The sequence below is a fragment of the Pollachius pollachius genome (genome assembly GCF_949987615.1).
Source record: "Pollachius pollachius genome assembly, chromosome: 11".
Taxonomy (NCBI): domain Eukaryota; kingdom Metazoa; phylum Chordata; class Actinopteri; order Gadiformes; family Gadidae; genus Pollachius; species Pollachius pollachius.
This window is the reverse complement of record NC_136944.1, coordinates 1,933,124-1,945,843: the sequence shown is the minus strand read 5'-3', so window position 1 is coordinate 1,945,843 and position 12,720 is coordinate 1,933,124.

Genomic DNA, 12,720 nt, shown 5'->3' with positions numbered 1-12,720 from the left:
CACTGTAGCTCTTTTCAAACTGTACTCAAACAGGAGGGGACTATTTTCAGCAGCAGTTTATTTCACACGTGCTCTAGTGAGTACTTATGGCAGCAGGAAGGTGTGTGTGGGACTGAGTCAAAATAAATGAGTGTGTGTTCATACTAGTAATGTAAGCCAGTGTAACAGTGTGGCTAATTGATGTTTATTTTAATAGTATGGACAACAATGGAGCTCTATGGCACAGAGGAATAAGATATACCAGGCTTTGATAAATACAATACTTTTTAGGAGGATTAATGTATTGTTGGCTTTAGTCTCCTCATTTGTTTATAAAAAAAAAAGAGTATAACACATCACCAGACATAATCTTTATGTACAAGACATGTTACTAAAGACTAAAACCATGCATTTGCAAAACAACATACCCTTCAGGAGAGAAAGACCTGTCATGCCCAGGGGAAGACACAGGTTATGGCAAAGGTGAGCAAGTGAACTGGTTGTTGAAATTGGGAGATTCAACTTGATTGTTGGAATCAAGTGCTGGGACCAACTGCAATGAGTTAGCAACACAAGAGTGTTTGCATACTTAAATTGCTTAGTTAGTTACATTCTCTCATTCAATTAAGCATGTGTTGGTATCAACTTATCGTTTAACCTGGTAGGATCAACTTACAACCACATAATTACTAAGATGACTTAGACTGAAGGTCATTCAATATTACCACCATCAATGTTATTAGTTGTTATTATACATTATTATTAATTACTTCTTTGTTTTTTGCAGTTAAAGCCTTGCAAAATACTCTACACAAAGTTAACACGGCTAAAAACCATGGATCTCACCTCAGGATCATCAGCTTGAATCCAGTGGACATAAAGTGTTTTTGACCCACTGATGTTGTTCTCCAGAAGTGTTCCAGACATGTTGCTTTTGAGAGTTGTTACTGACAGGGCATCTTGAATATGGAAATATTCTGTGGCATCTTCCTCTTCTCCCACAAAGTCAAATAATATCTACAAAATTATACATGAAGAAAATCTTTGCATTAAACACTCATTTTCAAAGCTGGAGACACTGCACAGTATTCACAGCCTGTATTAAAACAATGATAAAATAGTGGACAAATTACAAACCTGAATGGATTCAGATAGAACAAATCTTCTTGTTCTGGTAATGCCACTGGGGTATTTAAATCTGACGGGTACACCATGAGCTGCCTCAGGAACACCAGCCATTCTCAACGGCCTCTCATGTATGGCCTACAATGAAAAACAACAACAAAAAACAGTTTTGTATTCATTACAATAATTAGGGCTGTAACTGTTACTGTCATCAGTTAACTTACCTACCATGCTCTTGACTAATCAATTAATAGTTTGGTCTACAATATGTCAAAAGATAGTGAAACATGTCTGTCACAGTTGAAAGTCCCAAGTTGACATCTTCAAACATCTTGTTTTGTCAAGCAACAGTCCAAAACCCAACCATATTCAGTTTACAATCACATAAGACAAAGAAAAGTAGAAAGTATTCACACTTGAGAGCTTGACACACACTTACCTTTGTTAAAAATAATTGACAACAATTTACAACAGCTCATACCTTTCTGCGTCTTTCCTCCATTTCAGAGGATTTCTTCTGCAGGTCATGCTGCAATGAATATTAAAAACAAGACAATTAATGCCATTCAGCATAAATGATGCAATGACTCCTCTAGGTCAATCTCTTGCGATGCTATGTTAAGGTCAAACAATGATGGACATGTGCTGGTCCCAAATTTGGTGAGGAACCAAGACTGTTCAGATTGTGGAGGAAACATTCTAAAAATGAAATAAGTTTTTGTCTAAACCCACATAAACTTTGTAAGACATACCTTTTCTTGGTCTGCAAGCAAAGACTCCTGGTACTCTTGATCCTGCTGACCACGTATGGATTGCCATTCATCCAAGGACTCCTGATAAGTAATAAAGAGATGGACTATTTATTAAACCAAATTTGAGATATTTTTCAAACACAATTGAGAAAACCATTGAATAGCTTGACTTCTATGTGAGGGGCTGCAAGTTCAAGACGATGTGGTACAACTTTTGGGAATTTCATATAAATCTTAAAGCAGTGTTATAGATTATGTATATTCAATATGTATGCATTTCCAGGAGAAAAAACACTACATGTTTTTATGTGACTAATTTGAAAAACAAACAAATTCCAATCTATAAAAGTGTAACACAGGTTACCAGCTTTGGCTCATCTTCTTTCAAGTCAATCATCTGTGAAGTTGCAGCATCTTTGGATGATTGATCTCTGTCCACTTCAACTAAATTAGGGGTGTGGCAAATTTCTTGGCTGTCTGGAGGACAAATGTTCGGTGATGCTCTGCTGATCTCACTTGCAGACCTTTAAAAGAAATTGTAATGAGTATTCAGAACCAGACACTCAAAAGTAAAAGACAAAGTACAATTGATACATAATACACAGATAAATGATAGACAGGACTTGAAGGAAAATAATTTCTTACCATAAGATTTCGTAAGAAAACTCTTGACTACTATCCAAATGGGAATCATTCAACTGACCAAAACAGTTCCAATAGGTCCAGTATATTTACTACTACCACAGTAAATATGAACATCAAATTGACATTAAACCATTTTGTTTGAGTTTTAAATTCAAGAACCTAAGCTATGTACGCTTAAACAGTTCAGTCAGGTACATTTAAAGGCTCTGCCGTTTGTGGGAGCTCTCAATGAATCTGAGCAGTGAACAGAGTGCTAGAGGTGGGGGTGGCGGAGAGAGCTGCAGCAGCTAACTGCGTTAGCAAGAGCATGATCAGCAGAGTGAACTGTGACACTTTAAACTGTCTGTGATGTGCAACCATGTGAATGTGATTGGGTATTGGCCAGAGAGCTAAAGTAAAATAGAGAGATATTACAGTAAGTTAAGAAAATAACAGAATTTCTCAAACACAGGCTTGGCTCCTGCAGACATCATTAACCAATATTTACTGACTGATAATAGTACATCTTTTTAAACTGCACATGTAGGGGAAAAAAAAACAGTTTATCGCCTGTGCATACCTGCAATGTTTGACATGTTCCTTAAGTTCACTGAAAAAATATCTTCTGCACAAATCAGACATTTTTCCTTGGGCCCAGACAGGACTGACTCAGGTTCCACCTATTGTGAGAATTTAGGAGTTATTGTTTGTCATCAGACAAAATACAAAAGGACAATACCAGCATTTTAGAACAGTGTGTTTCTGTGTACAAACTATCAGTAAACTCATTAAAACTTACAGGAGTTGTATCAAGTTGTTTTTTTGCATTGGACGCATGTAGATAACGGCACTCTTGATGTGGTTCTTGATTGATTTAACTGTATACCCTGTGCTTGGGCAAGGCATCAGAGAAAGCTTTTTGCTCCTGGTCATCCCTGACACTTTTAAAATCTCAAACCCCCCACAGTCATTGAGTTTTGGGTAGGCTGCCAGAATGTGACTTCTGAACTCCTCTGCACTGTTTTCATCACCTGTAAAAAGAATTTAGGGGAAATAACATCCACATCTTTTAAATTCACAATCTGTCCTTAACCTTATCCGAACCATCATTACTACAGTAAAAGATTGTTACAGATGAAACAAAGAGACATGTTCCTCAAAATCATCTCCAAAGAGGCCATACTACGACGAATACTCAGTAATGACCGAGTCTATCAACAATCATGCCCTTTAACAACTTACCAAAAAAAGTAAGTCTTTGCTCCCCAAGGCCAGCTGCACTGATTGTGTGTTTTTCTTCCCTTGAGGGTACCACCATCTGAGCAGTGTTGTCCAAACAGAAGTATGACCTCGTATAGCTTGACCGACGTCTTGCAGTGGTGGTACAGCGGTTACGGTGACCAGGAGTCCTGCCAGCATATGGTGCAAATATTCTGCGCACTTCAGCTGGAAAACAAGATGTTTCAGTTCAGTTTCAAAAAGCCACATTGTATCTACATAGGCTATATTATTGTTAACACAGAGCTCAGGTAAATACCAATGAAAATTACTTAATATGTGAATGACAGAGTGCAACACTATAAATGTCTTCCAGGAGCGACTGTGTGTGTGTGTGTGTGTGTGTGTGTGTGTGTGTGTGTGTGTGTGTGTGTGTGTGTGTTTAAGAAAACAGCGAACCGGTGCGTCATTAAAAGTAGCCCAATAGAGCGGGAAAAACAGCATAATCTGGCAACAGTGCCTGAACGTCCTTTAAAACCAGCCCAATCTGGCGGGAAAAACTGCCCAATCGCTTTGGGAGATAGGTCCCCAAAGTTTGTAGAGAATACAAAAGAAAGAAAGAATAAAACTTAGGAAAAACAATAGTTGAGCGCTGCATGCAGCACTCACCTTAATATGTACAATGCATAACGTTAGCTCTCTGGCTCATAGCTGAGTGGAATAGAATACCTGAGTGAACAACGTTTCCGTTGCATGAGAACCTTACGGGAGGGTAATGATTGTTCCAGGAATTAGTCAAACCATCAGGTGTTACCAGAGAAACAAAGTTATGGCTTGTGAAAAACGTTATATTGGGATTGTAAAACGCATGAAAATATAAATGAATGGTCTTAATTTATTTTCTTTTACAAGTCACTATGAGCGGGAAACAGACTTTGACATAATAAGACCCTGATAGCCATCTCTCCATGGGGGAAGATCATACTAGCTAACTTCTAACGGTAGCTAGCTAGTAATGCTAGGACTCCCAAGGAATATGTTCACAAGCCAACATAACCCCATAACTAAAAACTAGCCAAATACATCTAAGCATTGTATGTTGTTCCTAAATGAGTGGGGCTTCATCGAGTGATGGTAAAGTTTTTGCCGTGCATATTACCGTCAACAGGGTGTCTTGCCAGGGTGGGGGCCGAAGTTGAGGGTGTCTCCACTGGTGAAACACTCTCTGAGGGTCGGCGCTCCATTTCACTTAAAATTCTGGATACATCACTGTTGGACATTTTAAGAGCGCGAAAGCGCTCTTAAAATGAGCGCGAAAGCGCTCTTAAAAAGCTAAATGACTAAGCAAATCGAATAGCTAATAGGAAAAGGAAAAGCAGCGGGGAAATGGAAACGCAAATTGTCAAGGAAATCGCCCTTTTAAATGACTGATTAAAATCTGTATTCTTAATCCAATTTGTGAATCTAGTTATTTATTTCTCTTTTTAAACTGCATTTTCAAATATATTTTTAAATTGCATCATTTATTTATGAATTCATTAATGATTTTTTAAATAATGTATTTATTGACTGTTTTAGGTTGTTTTTGTAAATCCCATTTTAAATTGAGCTACTTATTGATGGATTAATATTTCATTTGTAAATATTTTTTATTATTCCTCTTTTTATTGCCCATTAAAATATCAAATAATGAATTACTTTGTATTTCTTTATTACTATTTCCGTGACACTTGTGGTCCTCCATAAATTTACACCTTTACAAGTTTTTAAAAATAAATATTCAACCTTTCAAAACTTATTTCTCAATGTATGAACACCTGTTTGCAGAATCCCATTTACAAGGTTTCAAAACCGGGAAACAATGAAATACACTTAGAACAGTGCCAGATTTGAAACTCTGCAAATGCGCTGGTGACATTTTTGAAACTTTGAAAATGTGTTGGTGAAAATGATGAAGATAAAATAGAACACAAAATCATGTTTGCAGATGTTTTCATTTTTTTTCAGGCTATAATCTTTTTTCAGTGTTGCAAAACCTTTTTTACAAGGTGTTGAGTTTTCAAACCCAGACTTACAAGCCTTTGAAACTTTTTTTTTCAGGTTTGAATTATGGTAGGAATACTGGCTCCATAGACTATTGCATTTTCTTGATTTTGCTTGTAATTCTGTTTCACTTACCCGTGGTCAGAGAGCTATTGAGAAAGCAGAGTAGCAACAGTCCATTTAGCCTTCAGTTTCCAGGCAACTTCTTCTGATGAGGCAGGAGCTGACCACACAACAATGATACTTTTAAGACTAAGCCATACACAAAGTATCACTTATATTAAAGAATAACAAATGAATGTTGGATGAATGAAATAGTATTTTTTTTATTAAACAATGAAGAAAGTGAGAAGGAACAGAGATTAATATTGTGTATATAAGTGTTAACAAGAGATGAATACGGTGGGGAAAGGAGACAATTAAAAAAGCAATACAAGTAAAATGGACCACTGGTTATAAATCCCTCCAGCAAATGCAGATTCCACTGCCTAACATCTGCACGCTGCAAAGGAGGATGCACCATATAAAGCTGGACCCAGTGTTTGAGATGCTGAGTGTTTAGAAAAAAGTCCTCTCCACATATATCAGGCTGAGGTTTGTGGAACCAAAAACAAGTGGGAACAAGGACTAAGAACAACAAAGTAAACATACAGTAAGTGAAGAAGAACAGCAAAGTAGAGCCAGGGGGTATCAATAAATAAAACAATGTTTGTCATGTGTGGAACAAGAACAACAAATGTGTAAACAGGTGTGCGTGTATATTTAACTTGTAAAACAAGAACAAAGTGAAGGAACAGGGAGGAATATTATAAGTTATTAATAAACAAAGAAAATACTCCACATACATCAGGCTGAGGTTAAGGATAGTAAAGTGCATCAGGTCGAAAGGAAGGACAACAATCGCAGCAGTCGCCGCCGCCACCACCACCACCACCACCACCACCACCACCGCCAGCCACCAGCAGCAGTCGCCACCACCAACAACAGCCGTCGCCAGCACAAGCCGCCACCACTAGCAGCAGAAGGCGACACCACCATCCTTCGCCACCACCAGCCAGCTCAAGCAGCCATCGCCTCAAGCAGCAGCGACCTGCAGCAGCAGTGTTTGCCGGCACCAGCCAGCTCAAGCCACCAGCAGCCACCGCCATCAGCATCCACCATCATCAGCATCCACCATCAGCAGCATCCACCATCAGCCGCATACACCATCAGCCGCATACACCATCAGCAGCATCCACCATCAGCCGCATACACCATCAGCAGCCGCCGCCACCAGCACCAGCAGCCACCACCTGCAGGAGAGTGAAAATAATCAGAAGATCTTGAATAGCCTGTAGGTCAATCAGTTTCCCCACACATGGCCAAATTGCTGCCAAGATGGGGAAGGGGTGGACAGAAGCTTACATTATGAAAAAACTGAATGACACTACTGTGTGTAATAACATTTGAAAGCTCGTCATTATGGCTTATATTTTGTGTGGAATAATTTCTATTCATTTATGATATAAATATCCAACAGCCTTTTCAAGGGTCTAATTAAACAAAAGCAACCTTATTTCTACTAGCTATAGCATCAGACACACAGTACTCCACCGTAGCTAACACCGTCAGGTTCAGCAGATTACAGCCTTCGTTAATCAACCTTATTGATCCTAGTAATCCTACATCAATAACTAACTAAATAAAAGATGTCAGAGATTCACTACTTAACTTCTGGTGTAGTGATACATTCACAGCTGGCGAAATCGAGCTGACTAAATAGCAGGCAATGACTGAAAATCGGTCGTCTACCAAGATAAAAAAAATATATTATTACGCTGTGGCTGCCTGTGACAGAGCATTGCGGTCCAAACATACAGTCCGAACATCCATACCTGGTGGCCCGGATGTCCCTCGACATCCCGGGCCACCAGGTATGGAGGGCGGCATGGAGATGCCGAAGGACTCTTTCACGGAGGGGCGGTGGAACCACGACACGGTCGTTATATAGGAGGACACCATCCTGCACGTAGATGGACCCACAGACTGGCGACAGACTCACTAGGACAGGGTCATTAACATCAACCCTACCATCATGCTTGATCAGATACAGAAGGTGGCCGAGGCATGCGTCAGCTGCCGTCTCTCGTGCAAGAAGGGACCATGAGATGGCTCCTAGTCAGAAGCCATAAGTACTGATTCTGTGGTGTCAGGTACGCTTGGCGATCCCAACGAGACGCCGTTTGCAGAGCCCGTGAGGGAAGGATACCTCGAAGTTGCATCAGCGGCATGGTTGCCCTTGCCAGGCAGGTACACAATATCAAAGGGCCATGGGAGGGTACGCTGCTTGAGTCTGAACAGGCGTGAGTTTGTTATCTCATCTAGCCTGCGGTCACCGAAGATCTTCACAAGGGGCTTATGGTCGGTGACTACGACAAGGTTGTCACATCCTTGTGTGAAATATCGTGTCTGCTCCAGGCCCCAGGCCACGGCCAGGGCCTCTCCTTCGATGGCCGTATAGCATTGCTCCCCTGAGGATAGGAACCTTGAACTGGCAAGGGTGATCCGCCATCCTCCTGGGCAACAGTCAGGTATGCCAGAAGTGCAGCTACAATGTTGTTGGAGCAGGAAGTAGCCAATGCCACGCCTGAACCAGTCAGGGCGGAGGCAGTTGCGCCTCCGCATGTCGTAGACCTCCACACCCTCATGGATGGCTCTAATTATGGCTTGTTTAGACGCTTCGAAAGCTTCCTCCAGTTCAGGGGACCACGAGAATTTGCAGTGTGGGCTGAGGAGCGGCCTGAATAGCGCCATAGTGTCACGCAACTGGGCGTAGTTCGCCACCTGGTTGACAAGTCCAAACCAGCTTCTGATATCTGTCGTGGAGTCCGGGGTGGGGAAGTCCCGGATGGCGTCCAAGTACTTCGGGAGTGGCTCTATGGTAGCGTCTGACACCCTGAAGCCAGCAAAATCTACGCTCCTCTCTGCAAATTGAAATTTATCTGAGTTCAACACAATGCCCGACCGGCCGACACGTGTCAGGAAGTCGATGGTCCTCCACCAGTGATGCTCTTGGTCAGTGTCATAGTGGACAGTGTCATCCACACAACGTTCTTTGCGCTCAAAGTCCGAGAGGACAGCGTCAAAAGGACGGTTGTAGCTGTCCCCAGATGACAGGAAACCTTGCGGCGCCCTGGTGTAGCGCTGGCTCTGGCTCCTCGTCTCTGGCTCCTTCTCCACTGTTACTCGATGGGAAGTCCGCAGGGAAGAGGCCGAGGTTAAGCAACGACTCGTAGCAGAGGTACAATGCCCGACCTGAGCTGCTCACGTACACCATCGAGCGGCAGGACGTAACACCGCTGTCGCTGGGGGCTGTTGAGAGCCTAGCGAAGAGTGCTCCCTCAATGGCTATGGGGGAGCGGTTGGCGGCTGACAGGCTAAGATTGACAGGATGCAGGTCATCATGCGAGAATCCGCAGGCGAGGAACTCCTCTAGAGACCAAAGATCAGATTGTGCGCCAGTGTCTGTTGACTTCATGTTCACTTCATTGTCCGAGCCTCGGTGTTGATGCTGTCTCGCGGTCCGACTGACCTGTCAACCGAGATGGTGATTAAGACCCGGGGGTGGTCTCTTAGCTTGGCCCGGCTTCATTCACCCCTGGAGAAAATGTGGTGCCCGAGCCTGATGGGTGTGTGACTACTGACAGTGCTGTGCGTTGCCCCCGCTGCGTCGGCCAGGGCGTGCGTTGAGTTGAACCGATGAAATCTGGGAGATCGGCACCAATTCCATGGCAGCCTGCTGACTGTTGGTTGATTGCTGTTGTCGCCTCTTCTGTCGGCGGGCCCTATTGCAGCCAACACAAATCTGGTGACGCTTGGTATTCTAACAGCGAGATCCCTCCGTGAAGACCTTAAAGGTGCTTTTACAGCCCGGGCGCGAGGCTTGCCTAGCCCTGTCTGTTGGGGCTGGGGTTGTGGAAGGGCTCGTCTGTGGATTTGGTGCTTCTAGAGAAGAAGAAGAGGAAGAGGAGGAGGGAGGCTGCGTGAGATGAGAATTTGTTGCCCAACAGACAGGAACGTCAGAAGGTGTAGGAAGACTGCATTGTAATTCCTACAGCACTGCATGGACAGTTTTCCCTAAGGACTATGCACTACGTTGACATTTCGACTTGTTTTTTCCTTTGTGCTATGCAATGCTGTCTTTCCTTTCTGTATCACAATGACATGGTCTGTCAACAAATTACAGTACATACAGTAAAAGGGAAAATGTGAATCTTGTCCAGTCTCTTGCAATCAATCTCCCACATACACTAAAGTGTAACTTAGAACTTAATAATAATAATAATAATAATAATAATAATAATAATAATAATAATAATTGATCAGTTTTTTATAGCGCTTTCCTAAATACTCAAAGACCCTTTACAAATAAGAAAGGAATACATACAGACAGTACAGACACTCAAACAAAAGTGAAAAAATAAACATCACCACAACAATAGGCAACACAATAAGAGAGCGGGAGAGAGTGGAAGATGGCGGAGGATGATTTGTCAAATGTTGTAGGTGGTCCTGAAGAGATGGGTTTTAAGTTGACTTTTGAATGAACAGAGTGTATCAGAGTTTCGGATGGCCAGAGGGAGGGAGTTCCAGAGGGTAGGAGTGGTGATGGCGAAGGCTCTGTCCCCTAGGGTGCGATACTTGGTCTTGGTGATGGAGGTGAGAAGGTTGGCATCAGCGGAGCGTAGGCAGCGAGTGGGGGAGTGGCGATGGAGGTGATCTGTTATGTACGAGGGTGCAAAGTTGTTTAGCGCTTTGTAGGTGGTGATGAGGATCTTGAAATTGACTTTATTGGAAGCCAATGAAGTTGACGGAGGATGGGAGTAAGGTGTCCTCTGGAGGGGGAGTTAGTAAGCAGTCGGGCAGCAGAGTTTTGTACATATTGTAATGTTTGAGGAATAGTGGAGGGGAGGCCATACAGAATGCTATTGCGATAGTCGAGTCTTCAAGTGATGAAGGCGTGGATTAGTGTTTCAGCAGCTGAGGATGAAAGAGTCGAAGGCATGCAATGTTGCGGAGGTGGAAGAAGGATGTTTTTCTGACGCTGTTTATGTGTGACTTGAAGGAGAGAGTGGGGTCCATGATGATGCCAAGGTTTCTGACCAGGGGGGAGGGAGTGACAGAGTGACCATCGATGCAAAGTGAGAAGTTCTGGGAGGTGGGGATGATGATTTTTGGGCCGAAGATGATCATTTCTGTTTTATTTCCGTTGAGTTTGAGGAAGTTGTGGTCCATCCAGGTTTTGATGTCATTGAGACAGTTGGTGAGAGTGGATAGGATGGCAGGACTAATGGCTGTGGTGGTGATGTACAGTTGGGTATCGTCGGCGTAACAGTGAAATTGAAGACCATGGCGGCGGATGATGTGACCTAGTGGGAGCATGTAGAGGATGAAGAGGATGGGGCCAAGCACTGAGCCTTGGGGGACTCCGTGTGGGACAGGGATGGTGTGGGATTTGTGGTTGTTGATGGAGATGTATTGGAATCTTTCAGACAGGTAGGAGGTGAACAAGGAGAGGGCAGAGTCAGTGATGCCAATGGATTTCAGACGGCTGAGGAGGATGGAGTGATTGACGTGTCGAGGGCAGCACTGAGGTCGAGGAGGAGGAGAATGGTGAGGGAGCCGGAGTCAGAGAAGAGTAGGAGGTTGTTGGTAACTTTAAGAAGGGCTGTTTCAGTACTGTGGTGGGTTCGGAAGCCGGATTGGAATGTTTCCTACAGGTTATTGGAGAGGAGGTATTGCTTGAGTTGTATTGCGATGGCTCTTTCCAGTAGTTTTGAGAGGAATGTGAGGTTGGAGAAAGGTCTGAAGTTGTTGGGGTCGTCGGAGTCAAGGCCAGGTTTTTTAAGGAGGGGTGTGATGGCAGCAAGCTGGGGGAACGGTGCCAGAGTTTAGGGAGGAGTTGATGGTGTCTGTGATGAGTGGGCGAGAGAGGTGAAACAGGCTTGGATGAGTTCAGAAGGCATGGGGTCCAGGGGGGAGGTGGAAGATTTCATGGTGGAGAGTATTTTGGAGAAGTCTGCTGTGGTTATGGGTGAGAAGATGGAAAGCCGGTGGTCAGGGGTTGAAGGAAGTGGAGGTCCTGAGTCAAGGCTTATGGCAGAGGAGGTGGCAAGCTGGTTGTGTAAGATTTCTATCTTGGAGTGGAAAAATGATAGGAAGTTATTGCATTTCTCTGAATGAGGTGAATGAGGATGAGATGTTATCCTGGGGTTTGAGGAGTTTATTTATGGTGGAAAAAAGAGTGCGTGGGTTGGAGGATCCAGAATGAATAATGCCAGAGTAGAAGACAGAACGGGCTTTGTTGAGTGCTGATTTGTAGAGGTGCATTTGCTCTCTGTAGGCGAGGGCGTGTACTGTGAGACCGGTTTTCTTGTGTAGTCGTTCTAGTTGTCTAAGTTGTTTTTTGAGTTTGAACTTGTCATTCTGATGGCACTGACATGTTCATTGACACAGATATTTACTTTTGAGAGATGAACTAAAGTATCTCTGAACTAAATGTAACCCCAATGGGCAATAGAATATATTCAGATGTGGGCTAGTTACCAGGTTCGTACGGAGGGAAGAATAAAAGGACACACACAATGATCAACTGGAGCCACTGATTACGTTTAGATGAATTGTATTGGCTTTTAGAAAAATAAAATAGATTCAAGTGCAATCAGTAATATTCAATTTTCAATAATAATCAATATCCGGTAACATTAGAACAATTCAAAACAATTTCTTTTAAACATCAATAAATGGCTGCGGAATGTCCATAAGGAAAAATAAAATAAAAACAAAATAAAATCCTTGCAAGTGTTCTTTGGTTCAATGTACTTCAAGTCAAAATGTCAGGTCGTAAGTCAAAAAGTTAGTCAATGGTCACGTTTGCGCTTCAGAACGTGTTCACCTGATGGGAGGTGATGCTTCTCATACAGGTCATCCGATCCACTCC